Here is a 23,967-nt window from a genome sequence, read left to right as displayed (position 1 = left end):
GAGAACCAAGGGGAAATCATCCTTCCTCGATGGTCAGACACTACGAAGCCCTGGTTATAAGCGGCATAATGCACCAATTAAATTTCATTTTTCCTCCTGCATCAACGTAACGGCGGCTAGAAGCTTTACATACGAAGAGCCCAAGAAGAACTCATGGAATACCGCAAGCAGCTGCGAATACTCAAGTTCTTTATGAGCCACTGGCGAACCCTCTAGACCATTGGCTTCACATAGGTTATTAATGCAACTTGGTCGCGTCATATAGACAGTGGCTGGGCGAGCTCTTCACAGCGACTGCGAAAAAAAATCTGACTTCTGGGCTTGCTTGGCACTTAACACTACAATCGTTCTGGGCTTAAACTAACGCAGACAGAGACATTGGTTAAATCCTCCTTCGTAATTTTGGAGTATCGACTGTACCTTCCACCATTTATACCTAGTGCCACGGGCAGAGGCATATTAGTTTTTATTATTTTGGGCAGCCTCACCATACTATATGTACCTTCCTCCTTAAGCTTAGTGGTACTTAAGTACTTAGTGGTATGGGCAGAGACATCTTTTTTTTTTTTTCATTCTCTTTGGTAGACTCACCATCCCCTATGCACCTTCATCTCCTATTGCCAATAATATATATATATATATATATATATATATATATATATATATATATATATATATATATATATATATATATATATATATATATATATATATATATATATATATATATATATATATATATATCTCCTATGCACCTTCCGGCATCACCAAGTTGTGAGCGATAAATCAGGGGCATAGCACTGACAGGTGATATAGCTGGCAGCTGGTATGGCCAAGCACCGATTATTCGATCGTTTGTGCGACCTAACGAGACCGCATGATACCAGAAAGTCGGGAGGAGCAGCCAATTCGAGTCGCTCATTTGAAGCGGGAAGGGTGAATTACGAATCAACCTTCTAGTGTTCTTGGAAACCGCGTATGACACGCTGCACCTAGGCCTCACAGGTACGTTCATACGGCTTGGTGAAAGCGGTGCTTCATAAGTCGGGTGGTCGCCTACGATATCGCGTCATACCCTTAAAGACGGACCTTAAGTGTTCCTCATTATCTTTTCATGTGTGTGCTTGTGGAGGAAGCTACTGTCTGCATAAAACGCTGCAAACAACTGAAGATTACATCCTCGGTGTTTGAGACGCGTAACTTCCTTCTAGTATAACATGTGGCGCCGCATCGCGCGCCACTTCGACTCGATCACATTGTTAGCCCTTTCCTCCACGTAACGACGAACAATGCCTTAATATCCACGTTTGCTGCCTCTGAGGCAAGGCCAAGGCGGTGACATGACTAAATTATGTTTGTCTTTATTTACGTCTGCCGATATGAGCGGAATTACTGCACTTACGAGCATGTCGGCAGTAGTGGTATATATATTGTGTTTTGTTTCCAAACCGGAAGAAGAAAATAAACATTCTTCATTGTATCGGCCCAAAGGTGAAAACGGAAGCACTGACTTTTGAGGAGTCAACGTGAGCGGCCCCGGAGCTGCGGCTGGTAAATTGAGAGGCCAGGGAACGAAATACATGGCTCAATTTATAGATTACACTTTCTAAAGCTGCCGGGCCACTGCTGAATTTGCCTATGGAATTTGTCAGCTAATAACCCATTAATTAAATTCAACCGTTCCATACTTCAATTTGCAGTTGAAGTATCAGCAAGCGTCACAGCGAAAGCAGAACGCCCCTGCATGCACTGAACTCCACGGGAGGAGGTTCATTCCACAGCACGAAAGAATAGAGGCGCCAGCGCCTGGCGGCAAAGGCGCCCTGAAGCACGCTTTCTTCGGTAAAACAATAACTACAGCAAAAAAAAAAAAAAAAAAAAAAAGGAAGTGTACCGAAGGTAAGAAGGAGAAAGAGTATTTAGTCAGAATGGAAGCGACTCGGGCTATGAGAGACGCCTTAGTGAAAGGCTCTGGAATTTCGACCCCATGGGGATCTTTAACGTGCATGGCATCGCACAGCACACTGAAGCCTTGTTTTTAGCCGCCATCGAAAAGCTGCCGCCGAGGTCGGGATTCGATCCCGCTTCCTTGGGAGCAGTAGTCGAGCGCCGTAAATACTGTATACCACCCCGGCGGTAGTAATAGCATGCATGCACAGCTCGCTTCTGTAAACAGATATATAGTCGTATTAAAATTTTGAGGGATGGAGGTTCGAATATACTGTATATACAGCAATGTTGGCTTGCTACCCATTCAGTCGGTTCGAGGAGATGGAGCATAGCGTGCATGTTCTCTCGTGCATGCATACTTTTCAATGAACCAGCTGGTTTGTCTGGACAGGCAGAAATATATTTTTTCCTCCGAACCCTTAGCCCGTTAACTTTATCAATGAATGTGCATGCCAGCAATGACATTTATTACATAAAAGACGGCTAGACCGATTTCTTAAAAGCTTCGCTTTTCAGATGATACAAAAAAAAGAAATCATCTAGGTAGCTTTTTGGACTAAGTAATGACACATTGAATGCTAGCTTGGCACAGTCAGTATTTTTAAATCGCGAAACCGTGAAACACGAGTTAACTGAACTTCCTTAATAGCCCCCCATCAACCTTTAAATCCATGTAAAACGTTTGTGTAGGTACTGATGTCTTTCACTTTTTTTTCATTAGGGTATAGGCGTGAAACTTAAGCGTATCCTTTTTTTAAATTATTTTCGAATGGTCTTTCATCTCACCAGCTATTTGGAGCTATTTGGAGATATTGGAATAGTTTCGCTTCTTATGACCTTAAAGTGAGATTCCGTTTTCTTAATTATACTGAATATAAACGACTCTGGAAATAACATGACTGAACATGGATATCAGGCCTTTGATTGCGACTGGCAAATAATGCAGAATGTGTCACTTTATTCCAAACGCTTATGACTTTATTCTGTTCTCGTTTCTATATATATACATTTAATTTTTTTCTGCGCATGCAGAGGAGGAGGAGGAAAAAACTTTATTTAAAAAAAAATGGAAACACTCCCAGGAAGACCTCTTAGTCCAGGAGCCCTCTGGCTGTTCCTTCTAGGTTACCTCGCTCAACCAGCCGCAACTGATCTGCAGGTTGCGTGGCTAGAAGGGCGGCCTCCCAGGAGGAGGGGGTGGGGCGTTTGACGGGAGGAACGAGGATGGGATGTGCGCATTCCCATAAGTAATGGTAGAGGGTGGGTGGGGTGACGTTGCACGGGGTGCAGTATGGTGGGAAGTCCGTGGGGTGAACTATGTGGGCAAACTGAGGAGATGGAAACGAATGTGTATAGAGTTGTCGCCAGTACGTGCTGTCGATGTGATAAAGCGTGTGATGAGGCGGCGGGTACGTGGCACGGCAACGACGATAGTAGTGAACAATTGTATTGTAGTCAAGAGATTCGATAGGGGTGTATAATGAAGGTTTGGGGAGGACACCCACCGGCGCCCGGAAGCTTAGTTCTCGGGCAAACGCATGAGCGCGCTCATTTCCGAGGATGTCCTCGTGCCCAGGAACCCATGTGATGGTGATGGGATCGGGAGGGGTAGGTAGAGTAGATAATATTTTAGCAGATGAGTGTGGGAGGGTTCCTCGCAGTAGATATCTGTATGCTGTTTGGGAATCTGTGCATATGGTGGTGTGCTGAGTCTGCAGCTGGCTGATGTGTGCAATTGCGAGTGTAATGGCCAAGCATTCGGCCTCGGCGATGCTAGTGCAGTGGATGGAGGCGGCATTGAACGTTGAGCGGCGAATGTCCGTGAATACAGCAGTGCAGATGTGAGGAATGTCCGGATTGTGTGAAACATCCGTGTAGATGATATCCTAGCGTGTAGAGTACTGTTTGGAAAAATATGAGGCACGGGCTGCGCCACGGCCTTTGTGGTGTTCGGGATCTCTATTTCGTGGGAAGGGTTTGAGCTCGAGGAGCCTCCGCAGATGCGGAGGGATGGCTATATGAGTATGAGGTGAGGGATCAGGGGTATTGTAGCCCATTGAGCGCAAGAGATGAGTGCCTGTAGATGTTGTGCGGAGTAATTGAAGAGCCGAATCGTACTGGTATGACGAGGTAAATGGAGGGCAGCTTTAACGGCTGAGCGGTGTAGGACGTTAAGTTTATTGAGTTGGGTTTGGTGATGTGATGGTAGGGGAGGTGGTAAGCTAGTCGACTAACGATAAGGGCGTCTACGAGTTATAGGCTCACGCCGACGGTAAAAAAAAATATATAGCCCGTCAAAAGATCTTAGCACCATGTGCTAAGATCTTTTGACAGGCCATATTTTTTTTTTTTTTTTGTTAGCGTCGGCGTGAGGCTATAACTTGTGCAAATGAAGCAGCTATAAAGTGCAATAAAGTCGGAAAATTAAAAAAAAAGTCACTGTATATATTACCTGCGCTACAAAGGACACGATGATCAAGTTCCTCGAACGGACATATCTTTCGCCGGCCGGGGATTTGAGTCGCTAGAGTTGGATGACAAGATGTGCTGTCCTTCAGCATCAGCCTCAGTCATTAATTTTTAATTAATTAGACTTTTTTCTTTTCATGAGCGCGAGAAACAATCTTAGAAGTGGTGTAGTTTTCGGCATCCTCTATCTCAAATTTAAAGGCATAAAATGCAAAAATAAAGTATTTTGATGTTCAGTACTCTATAACGCTTAATACTGCCGACTAGTTCATTAGTCACCTTCAAAAATTCTGCTATAGGCAGTAATCGATCGCTATAGAAATGAAGTCCACTTCACTTTTACAGCACGACAGCCCTCGGCTGTCGACAGAGTATACCGCAGACTTACTCATGTAGCATAAGAGGTTTTACGCTGCCAGAATGGAGGTAAAGCGGCACCCATGGTTGAAAACCACCACACTTCTTAGATATGAAGGAAGTCAACAGTGATAAAAACTAAGGAAATCATAAGAGAATATATCTGCCTTCTTTCATTTACGGCATCCATCAATCGCAAAATAGCAGTGCAATCGTTTTATGGCTGAAAGGTAATTGATTAGAAAGTATAGAAGTCAAATGCCGACGGTGGGATTAAAACCCATTTCATTTTTATTTTATTGTTGGTATCGCGAGCTTTATAAGAACTCAGTTCTCCCGGTTTCGTTTCGTCGTCCGTGCCGTCGTCGTCCTCCTGTCCGGTTGACCCATTCTGCCGCATAAAGACACTCGTGTATCAAGCTACCGGCTCGGGGGGCACGCCCACTCTACCAACGGTAACTCTACACCATCCAGGCGAAGTTCAACATAGGTAAAAGGACTCGAGCCGCCAACCCATGCTCAGTGCACACTACAGCAACAAAAGTGTCTCGTATTCAGTGGCAATGGCAATCATATATACAGTTCGGAGACCAGTTAGCGTTGATCACTTCTTGCACCACGAGGGTGAATTGCTGGAATTTTTAAATGCATTTATTTTTCCTCAGTGCGTGAGAAAGGGGATTATAACGAGGGTAAAAGAGTAGGTTGCTCGTTCTGGCTTGCGGAAACTCTATACTATGCAGTTCTCACCCATGTGTAGCCTACAGAAGCTCGGCCACCCAGTCGCGTCGCTATCATAAGGGAAGCTCTGCAACGCTAGCATTGCTTCGAACAATGCCGTTCCACTTCGAGTAGCGTCTCGCCAGCTGGCACTTCTTTTTATTGCGTACGTTGGGCTGAGCTGAAGCATGCACGACCCTTCCTGACGCTCTCTGGTGCGACTCTCCGTCCGTGATGGTAGAGGTCAACGGCGCGGTCGGCCCCACAGAGGGAAGCTTTCTTAAATGCTACACCCACGCGCATAAGGGAGAGACACTATGCGTACAGGTCATGCGCGCACTACACTCGGACTGGGATGACAAAGCAAACATTTAAAAAGTGCTGGGAGTATTGGCGGTATCTTAAGCTCTACGCTCCAACGTGGTTTCTTTGTTGTTATGGCATAAGTTTTGTAGTGATTTTCGCTATTTCCGTGTACTTGCCGCTGAGCAAACTGAACTGAGTATGCATCATGCATCCCGCTGGTGAAGTACGTTGAAAGTATTTGATGGGAAGGCTAAGACGGTGTGTAGTGCTTACAGCGCTGCTATGGAGAAGCCCAATACCGTTTACGCTATATTGCAGTTAGCATGTTTCGTGCAACAGCAGTGATCGTTGTCTCTGCACTTCGTCAAACTGCAGCGCTCATGTGTATATACACTGATGTATACCGCCCTTGGCTGGGCGATAACATGACAGTATTGGTCTAATTCTATTCCTTTTGACCCTTTTCCAACGCCTCAAACTGGACTGACTGACATGTGGGTACGACAAACGATGGGAATGAAATAGATTGGAAAGAAAAACAACTCTTACATGGCACCCATCCTGCTGATTGCACATCCATGCCTCTCCTTAGAATCCTTATTCCCTTACTCACTGCTGTAACCCTCATGAGAGTGGAAACTATACCACGCAAGAACCGAAAATCCTAGAGGGCACTTTGGACCACTAAAGTGCGATGATCCATTATAGCGCGGTGGATCGTAGCCCTCCACTACGGCACCTCTATCTCCTTCTCTTCTTTCACTCTCACCTTCCTCCCTTCCTTTACGGCGTGGTACAAGCGTCCGCGAAGAATTGTGTCAGATACTTCGACTTTTCTATCGTAAATCAATTTCAAACGCCGCTGATGCCTGTTGTACTAACGCCTCCTAGACATCTGGGTCTGCTTCCGTTTGGTGTGTAGTGCGGCATTCGAGGAACCAGCAAATGAAAGGCAACGCACGAACGCCTGAATCAGACGCTCGGCGGGGCCAGCTTCGAATATGCATGAATCGCCTGGTGACGTCTTGACCCGTCGTGACGGTACATCGTGCGCCCCCTGTCAAAAACAACCAGCATTTCATTGAACGCATCAAAGTTCACCGGCGTTCTATAATTCGTTTACAGGAAAGGAAATGCGCAGTATCTGTCACTCGCGGAATCTCGCTATCATACTCACGGTATAGACAAGGGGAGTTATGAAGAGTGTTTCACGATCCGGGGCGCGGCGCAGTGGGTAAAGCGCTAGGCTGGGGATCCAAGGTGTGGAGGTTCGATTCCCGGGGGAAACAAGGTTTATTGATATATTTTGAACTCTCGTTCTCGAAAGCGTCACACCTCTGCTGACAACCTTCTGTCGACAACGGTGAGGAATTAAAGGTTTTCGTCTTAAAAATTAAAAGAGAGGACCGAGGATCAATTGCTTGGGTGTTCGTTTTACTTCAGTGCCACATGTCCACGCTGATAGAAGAGCGATAGCGGCCGCATAACCCGGTTCCCGCGGGCCGCAGTGAACGATCTGCTCTGGCGAGGACGAGCTGGAACACTGGTTATGTCCTAGTGTAACACACGTTGAGCCCAAACGCGCTCGGCTTCCTATTTACTCCTCCTCTTCCTCTCTCTTTTCTCCCTCCATCTGCATGACGTCAGTGGGGGTCACGCGGCAATACCGTCAAGCACAGACCCATGCACTTTCCTCTTTTCTTATTTGCGCAACCTCTCTGTCACACACACGCACACGGTTTCACGGCTGCCTCCAAGAACTTATTTCTCTTTGCCTGTAGCTCACACCATCGTAATAAATAGCAAATAAAAAAGAATGATAAATTTTGTAATTGTCAAAAACTTCCATTTATTGTTATGAAGAAGGCTTCAGCACCAGAACGCGTTGAGCCTTCACAACAACAGAACACTGACACCTGTCTTTGTTTGAGAGGTTCTAGCAATAGAGAGCCAGAAATGAAGATACCGCTCTTGAATAATGATAAAGAGGCTATGGCACACGATTCATGGTATGCACGTTTTGACAAGATTTTTTATTACGTACGGTATTCCAGCGCAGTACCTTGTCTTCATGTTCGAAACATGATTCCGGAGACTTCCCAGCCACTCTTACTTAAGTGGCGCAAGGAACAGCACACGACAAACAGTACGTGTCAAAAGCAAGCGCATAAAAGTAGCAGAACGACAAAACAGCACAATGAAAACCAACGTCGCAAGAAAGCACAGGAAAAGAAAACACTTGTCAAAACAGCGCCAGATAAAAAAAAAAAAAAAAAAAAAGCAGCAGAGAGAGGGCACACGGAGGAAACAAAACGACGACAGAAGAGTGCGAGGAAAAAGCATTATACGACAAAAAAGAGCGTAGCTTGAAGAGTGCGAGTGACAGAACTACTGCCTACGCAGTCTTCAACTGCTTGGCTCTGATGATCGGATTGTTTCTCTATTATGCAAGCAGAATCTGGGTGGCAAATGAGAAATGAAACTATCCCGAACATCCGCCTGCGTTTATTTTACACGTTTGACTCTATTTTTCAGCCCATTGCGTCGAGTAAATTTTGGTGAAGTTATTTTCATTGACAGGGCAATTACTTGTTTAATTATCATCAAGTACTCGGAAGTTTAGTGAAGCATTGCCTTCGCGACTCGAGCATCTGAACGATACCTAGATGTGAGGTTGCGTCACCATACTTCGGACCAGTTCATAAAGCGTTAAAAAAAACTAAAAGACATTGAATGAAAGAGTTACATGACAGGTAAAAAAAAAGAAAAAAAAAACTCGCTAGGGACATTTAAGACTTCTTAGGCGAGAAATTCGAAACCATTACGGCGCCACAGCCCCAGTTTTGTCTTAGAATGTGTCCGCCTTTGAACCAGCCATATTTGAAAATTTTCTTTATTTACACATATTGCACATATTTGCACCAAGAAAAGCATTGTTCGCGCGACGCGCCTCATTCTTCCGTCGAAACGCCTCGTCACTGCCTGATTAGACTTGCTGGGAAACCCGCCTCAGACCAAGCAGATGTGGTCTGCTTCTTATATGCTCAATGAAGCGTGAATGCGAGGAAGAACACACAGCATGCACTAAGAGGGTGTCATTTGCTCGAGCTCCGGACGATGGCCTTGAAGTCTAGCCCGAACTCCTTCGCACGCATGCTTCAATGGTCGGCATCACCCCCTTTTCACATGCTCCCGCTAGCTTCGTACTGCTGCCGACTATATCTGGGTTTTGGTACCCCGTGAGGGGATTTAACAAACGTAGAAGGCATTTTTTTTTTAATTTTTTTGTCAATGTTTCTGGTAAATTTTTCGCTTTCAAACTTAAGGAGACACTGAAGGACCGCCTAACGGGTATGACGGGATAGCTTGAATGGCTCTCTTTAGGGGCAAAGTTCTTTGTGCACATCACCAAATTACTAAGCTTCAATTAAACCAATACCACACACCTATACCCTTCCTCCCCCTCCCCCCTATAAACCATATTGTACCTCATTCAAGTTAATGTGCCTACGTGATGTATATACGGTAGCGTACCTGGCCGGCGACCCCAAGGTCTTTGGTTCGAATCCTGCTTAAAATACGATTTTTTTGCGTAAAATTAATTATTCACAAAATCAACTGTTTGAAAAATTCGCCGACCTCTCGTTTACATCGCAAAAGCGCGTTTCGGTCACCTGTTGCAGGCATCCACGCGTGACGTGGGCTTCGACATAGCGCCACCGCCGGAACGACGCCGCGTGTTCCGCTGAAGCGGTGCCTTTGCGCTGACGCATTGAAGGTTGTTTACCTAATAATGTGTCATACGATTAACCTAACCTAACACCGCCGCTGCCGTTTGTGATTCACCGCTTGCGATTAGGGCTATGACAGTTTACCCCTTCCTTGGCTTCATCACTAACTGCGTAGATTTCCGCAGTCATTTCTAATATAGCTCCATACTGCGTTGCCATCGATGACATGAAGATTTGGCCAAGCTATATCGAAAGCACGTGGAGGTCACTTGATGCGAACCGTAACATTTTTACCTGTATTGCTGCCGCCGCATGCAAGGTAACAATGGTATATTTATTTATTCATATACGAAGAGAATGCATTTACCCGAGCGATTTCAAAGGGTAGTTGTGCTTTCAAATGAAAAATCAATTTGAGAAAAAAATAAATGCATTTGTATTAGAAAACGAAAAAAAAAATGACGAAAGTCAAAACCGAAAGTGACTCATTTATTTCGACACTGTTTCAGATCTCGTAGGGCCAACATTGGCGACTTTTGGGTTTGCGTATCGAGAAATTACCGGGAGCCAGCTCTTACAGACTTCAAATTTCTGTATTTACTTTGTTTGCAAGGTTCTTTCAGTTACCATTTGGTGACCACGAAGAGGTTGTCTATCTGTGTGCATTACGCTTACGAAGTGGCCAAAAGGGTTGGTTGCTCCTATGTAAACAGAGCTACGTACAGGTAAGAAACGTAACTACTCTTTAGAAAAACCAGCTGACTTCTGGTGGCACAGGGATTAAAATCCAGCATCATTCCTTACGTACACGGCGATAGCTTGACAACAATTAAGGTCAGTATACTGTGGCCGCGAGTGACCTCTATACTATAATAAATCAACGGAGCTTCCTTTTTGCTGTCGCTAAATAACATGATTTTAAAGCTCAATGTCTTGCATGTTGAGGAAGTACGAGGTTGGAGGTGCGACAGTGTAAATTGTGTACATCTGCGACAATTTTTACCAACGAAATTACCTCGCACGCTCACAAAAAATACGAACCAAACAACGAACGAGTATGACCGACTTCTTCTTTCTGACATCGCCTAGCGTTTCCCCTCCATCGAAAAGCGGTCGCCACGACCGGGAGTCGATCCGGCATCCTTGAGCACAGCAGTCGAGCGTCCTGACCACTGCACCACCGCGTCGTGGCTAACGGTACACGACACCTTCAAGATAATTTAAGTTGTCGACAGAAACTTCATTATAATGCACCTTGTTTCAAACAGTTGCGAGCCAAAAATTATTTTCCGTAAACGCACTACAAAATTTTATAAACAAAAATGAATGGATTTTACCGTGTCGCTATTATTTTAGTTGGAAGTTTCATCAATGGGCAAAATAAACTAGGCCTCTTACGATATAGCGTAACACGTATTTCGCAGCGACGCGCAAATAATCGTAATTTGAACGGTATTTCGGTTTCGTTTGGTTTGCGGGGTTTAACGCCCAAAACGACTCAGGCTATGAGAGACGCCGTAGTGGAGGGCACCGGAAATTTCGACCACCTGGGGTTCTCTAATGTGCACTGACATCGCACAGCATACCGATGCCTTGCTTTTTGCCGCCATCGAAAAGCGACCGCCGAGGCCAGGATTCGATTCCGCATACTTGGGCGCAGCAGTCGAGCGCCCTAACCACTGCACCACTACGGCGGGGCTTGAACGGTATTTCGGTGCTGCGGCTCTCTACCAGGAAGCTGACGGCGGCGGGCGTACGAAGTCTTCAACCGGTCTCAGCGCAATCACTCGTTCTTGCTGTTGGCGTGTTGCATCCAGAGGCCGCCGCGCAGCCATGGTGCTTCGTGATGCTAAGCACACAAGTGTTAGGACACGATCCATGGCTGCAAGCGTGGCGCCCACCGGAGCGCGACTGCTCTCGATTCGCAGCGAGGCACATTGCGAATTCGGTGATGACTTGCCACTTTGCCTGGCGCTCCATGTCCTTGCCTTTGGAGTTCGCCTACTCTACTCCGATGGATTTATATCGGCGAGAAGCTGCTGCATGGGCATTGCGGATGTTGGGAAGTCAGGCGTTAGCGCCGCTAGCAGCTATGTCTTACATGCAAACCTGCTGGTTCCGATGAGGGCGCGAGGGTGAGAGCGTATGTGAGAGTGCCACAGTGAGAGGGGCGAGAAGCTTGGCCGCAAACGCCGCAAGGTCTTTAGGAAGAATTACCCACTTGCTGCTATCGTCGAAAAAAAAAAAAAAAAAAAGAAAAGAAAAGAAAAAAAATTGAAACGATTAAAAGAGAAGGAAACTTTTATAGGATTAGGAGAACGTTGTTATTGAATTCAGCTGATCGCCGAGCGTCCAATTTGCGAGGTTGATTTAACTGCGCAAAAGGATAACTAGGTTTTGGTAAACGAAGTAACATTTTCTTGTAAAAAAATTCATATAGAACAGACAGCTTAACACAATCTTCTGGCGACGGAGTGCAAACCTGTTAACTTAGCTAACATTCTGGGATATGTACGAAGTAAACGATACTCAGTGCCACTTGAACCCATGTGCCAGCAGGAACATTTATGTTCTTCTAGTCTTCAAGATATTGGCAATGCATGTCTGCGAATTCGAGTAAGGATACCAGATGTTATCCTTATTAAAACCACAATTTTTTAATGTCACTTGACTTACAAAGTCTTACAATTTCTGGCAATGTAAGCAATACAGTGCGTTATTTACGATTGCAGAGGAGGTAAATACAAGGAGGTAGTGATGAATAAAACAAATGTCCACGTATGTACACTACTTCAGGATTTTAGTACTAAAAACTACTTGATATGCTACTTCAGGTGATGGAGGATGAGGCGGCAGACAAACAGATAGTAAATATTATTTGACGAACGCAGCTTTCCTCGCCCGCCTCGCTATACGGCCTACATCCCTCAGGAACGCCAGACAGTGTCCATGTTCAGACGATAGGAACATCTAGCACTCGAGGTGTGAATCCACAAGGAAGTGCAGTGTGCGATTATTTCATGGAAAACGTGAAAGATGACAATCAGTCGCAAGCGATTATTGCGTATGAAACGTCATTATGAGCTTAGCAGGCATTGTCGCTGTTCGTTCGGGAAATGGCGGATTGACTGGCCTTTTTAACTGGCGGATTGACTGGCAGACAGCACTACGGCCTGGACCCCCCACAGGAGGTGCTCAAGGGTGGCCTCTTCCATTGCTGCCAGACAGTGAAAGCATTTCTCCTTTGGATAAGAGTACTTGTGAGTGTGGTGTACTGGCACGCACCTTTGTGCGCGGCTTGTTTCAAATTGCTACATCTAAACTTCCGTCTCGAAGCATTTGTGAGTTTTTGCACGAGGGAAAGAAAGCTGGCTCTAAGGAGTTGGTTGCTACATACGTCCGAATCTTTCGAAGAACTGCAGCAGCTGTGAGGCCTTGGAGAGCTGGCATAGGCTCTCCCGTAAAAAATAAAAAAGAAGGAAACCATTGATGCGGGAAATAATCGAAAGCGGCGTGAGTCACCGCATTCCAATCGTCGTTTGCTGATTAGTTGTACTGCAGCGCAAACGACCGCCCTTCGGCGGAAGCTAAGCAAAATAAGTCCACTACTTGGTGTGCGGTGACAAGGCGATACGTTCAACGCGACGACCACGATACCAGAACCCGCATCTCCGGCTTAGGCCCTTGCAAACTAACTGAGTAACTGACTATGGGTAATATGCAGCTCTCCAGTAGGGGGTTCGCTGAGCAGGTCCGTGAGAAAGAGGCAGTCCAAAGCGAAGCGAAGAGCTGTGCTCAGGTCCCTATTCCGCATGCCCCTTACAAAAATAAATATCCAATTTCTAATATCGTTAGGATGTAATCATGATGAGTAATGAAGAATTAATAACGAAAGCAACTTCTGTTGTTTTCTTACATCATAACGATGTAATAAAGTCTTGAGGAGTTTCTGCGCCATTGTTTTTTTTTTTTTTTGCATCATATTGACATCATAAAATCTTGATGAGCTTCTGCAAGAACTTTTCTTATGTAAAAAGGCAGCAGAGATCGTGATGCTTGAAGACATCAGATCAATATCATTTCCAAGCACCGCATGTACATATTTATTTCAGCTTCTCACTCAGTAACGATATGCATCAGCTAACTGACCTTAGCAGTTAAAGGTCTCGCGCATTACCCGCTATAGGCTATGTATCTGATGCCAGTTGTTTTTTACAAAATTCGGATTATTATCAGCCGCCCACCCAGACTGGCTAGGGGAGAAGACGAAAGAGAGGGGGGGGGGGCTCCCGTTTAGGATATAAAAGCATAAGCGCGGGCTGTGAGGGTGTTCTGACCTGGCAAATGCATCAGGGTGGCATGTACTTATACCGGCTATAGTGGCATATTATCTGTGTTCTTGTCGCTCCTTTCAGAAAGTCAATGGAAGCTGTTTGCTTACTGGTAGATTTAGTCAAAGGGCGATTCCTAGTAGCTCCAGGACGAATGAAGCGGCTGGGCTAAAGCCAAAAGGACGCTCAGTTGTGGATGTGTCGGGAAGCGACCGGAAAGTCCGATGTTGCAAGGAGATATATCACATAGCAACATGGAATGTATGAAGCTATGTGATGTTAAGAAGATAGTGAGAGACCGGAAAGCGTGGCGTCACATGGTCCATAGGGTCACGAAGAGTCGGACACGACTGAACGCCTGAACTGAACTGAGATTTAGTCCTGGTTCTTTCCAAGTTTCTGAGGAAGTTAAATATATATATATATATATATATATATATATATATATATATATATATATATATATATATATATATATATATATATATATATATATATATATATGGGTGTTAAAGTAGTGTTGAAAAGAGCATTACTACCACCAAATCACTAGTTAAAATCTAATTCACGCAGACATTTACCCCAAATATTTCATTTATACATCGCATATAACTTGAATGTCAGCAAAAACATGTTCATCAAATATTCATCAGAAAAGGGGCGGCCAATTTTCTTCAGTAATGCATCGGAAACTAAAGTCAGAAGTCATCAGAAATACCTTATGAATGTGGTGCCTAAAATCCCTGACTTTAAATCAGAAACTAACTATTGATTTTTGTAAGGCATATAATTTACTCTGGTCCCCTTCGTGCCTCTGCCGACCAGTATTTGTTCAGGCTCTTCCGAGAGATTCCGCGGACAAATTCAATGTCTTTCCACCAACATTATGCCTTCCTATAGCAATACAGCAACCGCTTCCTACCTCTTAACGCCCACCAAGTCACGCTTCTCGCCAATCTAGGGAAACAAAATATAGGTGAGAAGGCGCATATCACTTTTCTTTCTTCCACCGTTCTGCGCGGCGCATCGCAGTTTCGCGATATATATAGACAGGGGGCAGGCGCCGTTGCGTTTTGTGCCGTTCGCGCCTATACATGGACGACGCAGGATGACAAGAGCAGCGCCGCGGATACTCGCTGGTCGAGGCTCCACAATGGCCCTCCGCGATGACCTCCGCCTGCGTCGTGACGCGCTGGCCCCCAGGCAGGCGGAACACAGCGGCGGCGGGGAAGAGGAAGCTGAGTGCGCGCGATTGGCATCGACGAGAGGGCCCCTCCTCCGCGCTGCGTTCGTTCCCCGGTGGAATTAGTCGAGGATCGCCGCCGCGCTGAGAAGGAAGTGCGGAGGAGCGTTTAATTGCGCTGCCTCCCTTAATTCTCCGTGAACACGAGGTGGCTCGTGGATCTCTTTAGGAACTTCCGAAACAGCAGCTCGGCGCGCTCTCCGAATGCGGCTTCGGCGACCACACCGGTTCCAGCTAAATTTAGTAACGTTTCGCGCAGCTTCTCTGAGAAGTCCCGTAGCCGCCGTCCGGCTCTGCCCGCAGCAGCGGATGTCGGGTACCGAACGGAGAGCTGTCGCATCTTCCTCTTCCCCCACCCGAACGACCAGATCTGCTCTCCGCCCACCCAGCGGGCGCCTCGAGCGGGTCGCGAGCTTAACTGTTTTTGTTTTTTTTTATTTTTTTTTGCACGTGCGTCATAATTCATGATGACGGAATACGCTATTTTTCCTAAATGAGGGTTATAAACGACAACCGTGTCTGTAAGCGAACCTTCCCCCCTCCTTCCTCCTCATTTCCAATTGATATGGCTGCTTTCACTTTTCCTTCATGGCACGCCGAGTGTACGTGTGACCGAAAACTGAACTATGACGACCTCTTAAAGTGCCGCCTGTTAGAAGAAAACGAGGGTTGCATCATTCTGGATGAAGACTGACAATACGATTACGGCAATGTAATACGAAATTCAGCTCCAGACGGCGCTCAACGGTGGTGATGTCGGAAGTCGGAAAATCTATGACGCTCCTTCGGTAATGCCGGAAGCGCGTAAGGGAAGCACAGATGAGTATGCACAGAATAGCTGCAGGAAAACACATTGTAATGAGCACGCCGGGAAAGATACCGTGATCTTCAAGTCGCTAGCAGCTGTCGCTGCAGGGTTTTAAACAGTAGCTGTCGCACCTACATGGATTGTACCTTTATGGGATCGGCCATCACGGGATGGATCGATTCTAGTAAGATTTCGTTACAACATCCAGTTCCTTCCGTGGCTCCCGAAGACATTTGTTATGTAAATGGCTGCATCACTGAATTCTGAAGAGGCGAAAGCTTATCACGCGGACATGGGCAAAAAAAATAAGCCCTTTCGATCGAAGTCAGTGAAAGCCTGTCTCGCGCTACGCCACCTCATACCGACCTTCTTTGCGTGAGCAGCACACTTCTTTGTGGCTAACCAGATAACGCGAACACCTGGATAGAAGCAGCAACGAAACAAAACAACTACTTGCGCAATCCCTTCAGTAATCATGTTTTCTTTTCCGAAAGATGGCACAGACCCGTAACCACGAGGAAAAAAGACACCAGCGTTGTTTTATCATCCAACGCGTACTCCCTGCTTTTACTTTCGCCTCTTGTTTTATCTCTTTTGTGTTCCGTAACGGACATCCGAATCACGCGCGCACGCTTTTCCTTCCCTGTACCGTAAAATATCTCGTAATCTACTCGCTGTACTTGAGTACAGCGCCACACCTATAACATGCTTGTGCCGCGTTTTTGCACGCCTGGACCCCTAGTCTTCGAAAAAAAAAAAAAAAAATCTAAGTAACGTTGCACAAAGCGCTGCAGAGGTTGCAAACAAGATGAACGGATGCACCAGCTGTGCCCCTTCTGGTGGATGATTAGAGGGAGAATAAAAGAGACAGAGGAAGGAAGATTGCGGACAGCCTAGACGAAGGCATGTAGATTAGGCACCCGGTGCAGTATTTATTGTACTCTCAGAGCTTCTTTTCTGCGTCAGGCTGTAGTCTGGATATACATTAATCACGCACTACTTTCTATACGTTTGGACCATACTGAAAGCGGCAGCAGGGACGAGCTTTCCTGCTGTGATTATCTGCGATGTCCGATCCCTTTCAGTCACCGATTGCAGTTCTAATGTCTCGCCTGATTAAGACCCAAAACACCGCAGAAGTATCGGTTATGTCAGAATAACAGCTTGAGGGGCGAGTTCCCAGAAATGTTTTCTTTGGAGTTTTCGAGTGAGTGAGTGAGTGAGTGAGTGAGTGAGTGAGTGAGTGAGTGAGTGAGTGAGTGAGTGAGTGAGTGAGTGAGTGAGTGAGTGAGTGAGTGAGTGAGTGAGTGAGTGAGTGAGTGAGTGAGTGAGTGAGTGAGTGAGTGAGTGAGTGAGTGAGTGAGCGAGCGAGCGAGCGAGCGAGCGAGCGAGCGAGCGAATTACTTATAAGTGCTGTTTTCAGTGGAAGTGGTGGGCGAATATGTCTACATAGGACAGGTGGTAACCGCCAGATCTGAACCACGAAAAGAAAATAACTAGGAGAATAAGATTAGGGTGGAACGCATTCGGAAAGTACTTGCAGATTATGCCTAACCGCTTACCGTTATCGCTCAAGAAGAAATTTTATACCAGCTACCCCTTGCCGGTACTCGGCTATAGGGCCGAAACGTGGATTGTAACGAAATGGGTTCTATTTAAGTTCAGGACAATGCAGGTAGCTATGGAACGAAAAATGGTAGATGTAACATTAAGAGATAGGCAGCGTACTGAGTGGGTCAGAGAAATAACTGAAGTTAATGACATTATAGTCGAAATCAAGAGAAAGTCGGCATGGGCAGGGCATGTAGTGCGAAGGGAGGATTACAGATGGCCGCTAAAGGTAGCAAATTGGATTCCAAGAGAAGAAAGGAGTAGCAGGGGTGGCAGAAAATTAAGGGTGAGGGTCTCTCATATTATCCCCGCGTTTCTGGCAGCCGAGTCGCCGTCAAGCAGTCGTAGAGGCGGGAATCCAAGTGCCTGTTCGGAAGTCATTCTGGCTTGACTGAGGCTGCGGTTGGGGCAATGCACAATATAGAACATGTTGTGTTGTCTCTTCTTTTTGCTGGCACACCGCACATACTACATCTGTTCTGTCTGCATTCCGTTCGCTGCACTTCGTCCATCAAAGTTTTGTCCATAGCACCCTAGCGTTGGCTTCGGAAAGCAGTGAGCTTCCTTCAGAGTTCTCAAAAAACTGCTCCTGCTTGATATCTGTCTTCCTGGCGCGATACGTGTGGAGGGCAGGTTGTTTCTCGGTAGTCGTCTTCTACAGCCACTGAAACCCATTCACGGAGTTTACCTTGGCCCAGGCTTGTGTCCTTCAAGTTGCACTAATGCGGCAAGGGAACCTCAAATTTAACCGATAGCCCACGCACTCTCTTCTTTCATCTTGAGGACCCTTTGGAGCACCAGGCGTAGTGTTCACTCGATTCACCCAGGCCTCTTGACCAAGGCCCCAATACCGGATTTCAAAACTAAGCTTCGCCACCGCCTCCCAGGCCTCATTTGAGGCCTGGGAGGCGGTGGCATTGCAGGGACCCGATGTGTCCCTGCAATGTCTCGTTGGGTACCGATCGATGGGCGCCGATAGCCTGTCTTCCCACTAGACGTTGCCGCCGCACAATAAAATCCTGTGTAGCCGACGACAGGCACAGCACCTCATTGGCGAAAGTGAGCCCAGGAACCGTCACCGCCTTCCACAGGCCCCGAAGTCCTTCTATGCGACTGAAGACCCACATCGCACGTGACTTCAATACCCGCTGGTGGTGATGATGATGATGATGATGAGGTTGTTTTTCCATGTAATACACTATTATTATAAACTGGTAAAAAACTCTAAACTGAGTCGATGTTTGAGTAGGGCATCATGATTGCAGTTAAGCGTGACAACGCTTCAAGCTTTGTTTCGAGCGCCCTATTTATTTGCAAACCCATAAATAAACACAGCACTTCTGCCACCCGAATTGAAGCGTACGTACCACCCCTCTCCATCGTTGTTTGCCTTTCTGCGTCGGCACGCCATACGTGTGCCTTGTTTGAGTTTTCCTTATCGCCCCCATTTATCAACCACCTTGTCCATCATCAGTCAGAGGCGTGGTGGCCCTATTTTGAGCGCTGCAGCTAGGCGCTGCTGCCGGCTCCTCCACTTCTTCAGTGCAAGGAAAGTGGTTATTTTCTTGCCTGTTTGCTTAAAAACAATAGCGCTAACACTCTGCGTTCCCAGGACCATCCCAGCTTTCCATTATAAGCATCTGCAAGCTTCTGTGAACGAAGTGAAGCTGAAATTGAAAAATTGAACAAATTGAATTGAAACAACAACAAACAATATTTTCGAGAGCACGGCAGAATCTGCACTGGAGAATGTGAAAGCCTGAGCGTTGCTGTTGCACACGGTACATCGCGCGCACCTTGTATAGCTTTTGCTATCAAGGCTAGGGCTCGCGTCGCACAGTGCAAATTTCCGTTCCTTGGCGCGCGTTCGTAGTAATGCCCTTGCAAGTGTGGGATTGGACATTCCCGTGCAACTTGACTGTCACGTGATACGTTCATAGCCATGTGACATTTTCATGCAATTTGACTGACGCGAGATGTGGTCGCGTGACGTGAATACCGCACGACTGATAATTGAACTAATGATTTAGTAAATAATTCTTCATTAACTAAGTGAATAACTTCAATTACACATTGCTCCTTCTCGTGCGCTGCAGCTGCCTTTCCATGGCATTTACAGCTGCATTACTTAATTAAATCCATTAATTGCAGTAGTTACTGAATAATTAATTAGCAAATGTAGTTTTTAATCCCACCGCAGTATTCACAGTATATTTTACGCACAAGTAATCTTTCTACACACTAGTACAGACTATTTTTTATTAATACATTCACTCAAGACGCCGCTTTGAACGGAAAATTAAATTCAATAAATTTATTTAATAAATAACTAATTACAATTGATCAATCTCACTAGCACATATTACACACTTATTAATGTACTACTCAACCCCGTTAAACGTTTTCACAGTCATCCATATGGGACGACGTTTGCCGACACGTTTTGCGGACACTTTTTGGCGACAGGACAGTCGTATTTTGCCGACACGTTTTGCGGACACTTTTTGGCGACAGGACATTCGTATAATGCGTATAATGCTCCCGCATTAATAACTAGTTTTACGTACTTCTGATTACTTTGTGAAAGCGTTCGTACATGACGGGCGGGGGGGGGGGGGGGGGGGGGGTGTAAAACCGATAGGAATGCTAGCACAGAACTAAATTAAAACAGTCATTGTTGGTTTTCAGCAGACACTCTTGATAACTTATGTGAGACAGCATGATAATCTGGCACAATTTTTTTTTATATCATTTTGCTGAAGAAAGGACTCGGCGAGTGAGCGGGAGCTCCTTTGCGGGCTGGATATTGCATGCTGCAACTTAACATGACGGTATGGAGAACGGCTATGTTAATAGGAAGGTTACATTTAGTGATTTATAGTATGATGACTATGTGGACGCCAAGTTGATGTCGCGCAGCGCGTTTGTCTGCACCGTCTCAAAGCGTATTTCTCTTACATTCGACTTGCCGCAAGTTTGAGGCTTCTGGCATCCCGCACACGTGCAGCGTTCCGAGTACGACGCTCTACATCATCTGCTTCCATGGCCATTCCACAACGCGACAGCTATCCTCATCATCACTGGCGGCGGCCAATAGTGCTCAAGTGTGTGCGTGAACACTGTTCTAATCACACGCGGCTCTACCGAATAACGGCATCGGATACCCGCCTCTTGGCAACACCTGCGCGCGCAGTCTCTCTTCGCTCGTCACCTCTACCCTCCCAGCACGTTTACTTTCTGCTTCTCTTCTCAGCCGTCCCCGTACTATCATCCTCTTCCCAATCCTCTCCTGGTTTGAAGAGGAATGGAAGGAGGCGAGCATGAGAACGGGACGACATTGACGACGGCATTAAGCCGGGTGAAATAGGCTAGGACAGTTCGATGTGTATTCGTTCATTGGATTATTAAAAAGCCGCGTGCATTACTTACCCATGAATTTTTGACATTTTCTGGGAAAGAGTGTTTTAATTCAACCTTTCCACATGTTGCATAACTTCACCATGACAATATGCGAATGGAAGATGTTGTTTCCACGGGTGGATGTGTGTTGCGGGGTTTGAAAGCAGCGAGAAAATGTTTTCCCAGCTTATGCGCCGCCAACAGTCGACACCACCGGTCGTTCTTCGTGACAGCGAGAGTCAGCGCACCAGCTGACTACGTCACTCTAAGGACAAAGGAATGCAACATGTGCTGACACGAGAGGCATTTATTAATGCGAAAACATTATATAGATCGTTGAGTGAAAAACCCCGTGTCGGCCATCCGTTGGCACGATCTAAGTCGAATATTTAGGGAAATCCCCCAAGGTGGAGTAGATTTGTAATAAGGGAATAAGTGCGGAGTTGAGTGCGTTGGCACAATGTGAATTATCCAGATGTTGCACGGAAACATAGGAGCATAATAGACTAAACGTGCTTGGGCAATGAGTGAATGAGTAAGTATCAACTCCTGCAACTCCTAATTAGTGACCCATATTTAGTTAAGTGCAGGGCATGAACAAAACGCGAAAGAAATGTATGTACTTAAATAAAGCGAAACAGAGGGTACTCAAGTTGAAGGCATCAAAGAAGTAGTGACGTCTAATTGTTAGCCCCTAAGTAGTAAAGTGTAATTGGCGAATAAAATGGCCCAAAATTGCCAAATGCAATCATATGATGGATACATCAGCTGTAGTTAGTAAGGAGTAAGTCATCATCATCATCATCATCATCATCATCATCATCAGCAGCAGCAGCAGCAGCAGCAGCAGCAGCAGCCTGACTATACCCACTGCAGGGTGAAGGCCTCTCCTATATTTCTTCAATTAACCCGGTTCTGTGCTGGCGGCCTCCACTTGACCCCTGCGAATTCCTAACCTCATCCGCCCACCTAACTTTCTGCCGCCCCCTGCTACGCTTTCCTTCCCTTGGAATCCAGTTTGTTACCCTAAGCGACCATCGGTTATCCTCTCTTTGCACTACATGTCCTGCCCATGCCCATTTATTCTTCCTGATTTCCACTAGAATGCCAGTAACTTGAGTTATTTCTCTGACCCACTCTGCACGCTTCCTATCTCTTGATGTTACCCTTACCATTTTTCGTTCCATAGCCCTCTGCGTTGTCCTCAACTTAAGTAGAACCCTCTTGATTAGCCTCCACGTTTCAGCCCCATAGGCGAGTACAGGTAAGATGCAACTGTTGTATATTTTTCTCTTGAGCGATACCGGTAAGCTGCTAGTCATAATCTGCGAGTGCTTGCCAAATGCGCTCCATCCCAATCTTATTCTTCTTATTTTCTTTTCATGGTCCGGATCTGCGGTTACTACCGGTCCTAAGTAGACATATTCGCCTACTGCTTCCAGTGCTTCGCTACCTAACGCAAACTGCTGTTCCTTCCCGAGGCTGTTGAACATTACCTTAGTATTCTGCATATTGATTTTCAAGGTTACCTTTCCACTTTTCCTGTCTGGGTCATCAACCATTATTTGCAGTTCATCCCCGGAGTTACTTAGCAAGGCAATGTCATCAGCAAATCACAGATTACTGAGATATTCTCCATCTACCCTTATCCCTAACTGCTCCCATTCCAAGTCTCGGAATACTTCCTCTGAGCAAGCTGTGATTAGTACTGGGGAGATCGTGTCTCCTTGCCTAACACCTTTCTTTATTGGAATTTTGCTACTTTCTTTATGCAGGACTATGGTTGCTGTGCAGCCACTATATTATATCTTCCAGCACTTTCACGTACGGCTCGTCTACCCCCTGATTTCGCAATGCCTGCATCACCGCCGAGGTTTCTACTGAGTCAAATGCTTTTTCGTAATAAATGAATGCTATGTATAAGGCTGGTTATATTCCGAGCATTTTTCTATCACCTGGTTCATGGTATGGATATGATCGACAGCAGAGTACCGTTTCCGAAAGCCTGCTTGATCCCTTGCTTGATTGCAGTCTAAGGTTGTCCTGATTCTATTAGCGATTACCTTTGTAAATACCTTATACGTAACAGACAGTAAGCTGATTGGTCTGTAATTTTTAAGGTCCTTAGCGTCCCTTTTCTTATGAATGAGGATAATGTTTGCGTTCTTCCATGGTTCCGGTACCGTCGATGACACCAGGCACTGCGTATACAGGGTGGCCAGTTTTTCTAGCACGATATCCCCCCCCCCCCCCCCCCGTCTTGCAACAAATCTGTAGTTATCTGATCCTCTCCAGCTGATTTCCCCCTTTTCATAGTTTCTAATGCTTTCTTGACCTCGTCCTTCGTCACTTGTGGAACGTCTGACTGTTTTTCCCTACCGTCAATCTCATTACGGTCCTGACTACGTTGGCTACTGTAGAGATCAGTATAGAGCTCCTCGGCTACTTTGACTATCTTGTCCATATTCTAGATGACGTCGCCCGCCTTGTCCCTTATCGCATACATCAGGTTTTTGCCTATGCCCAATTACTTCTTTACCGCTTTAAGGCTTCCCCCGTTCTTTACTGCATGCTCAGTTTTTTCAAGTTATACTTCCTTATATCGGCCACCTTGTGTTTATTAATTAGCTTTGATATCTCAGCCAATTTTATCTGGTCTGTTGAATTGGAAGGAGTAAGCAGTGACCCGTAATTAGTAAAAATCAATTTAGTTAATGAAATGCAAAGGAAATCACAAACATGCTTTTGCATTCATTTCAGGAACAGAACTGAAGTGACCCCAAAAGCTGTTGCTTCTAAACAAAAGGAAATTCGGCAGAGACGCTCAAGACTGTTTACGCATGGTATAATGATTTTGAGTCATGAATCATGAATACGGTGCGTAATGCTTGTACGTCTGCAATACTGAGCAATGCTACTTTTGACAAATATATATATATATATATATATATATATATATATATATATATATATATATATATATATATATATATGAGTTATTACTATAACTATGAGTCATACTATACAGACTGCTACGTTTCA

This window comes from Amblyomma maculatum, chromosome 1, assembly GCF_055883805.1.
Source record: "Amblyomma maculatum isolate TAMU_Amacu chromosome 1, ASM5588380v1, whole genome shotgun sequence".
Lineage (NCBI taxonomy): Eukaryota > Metazoa > Arthropoda > Arachnida > Ixodida > Ixodidae > Amblyomma > Amblyomma maculatum.
Note: the sequence above shows the minus strand (reverse complement) of the source record.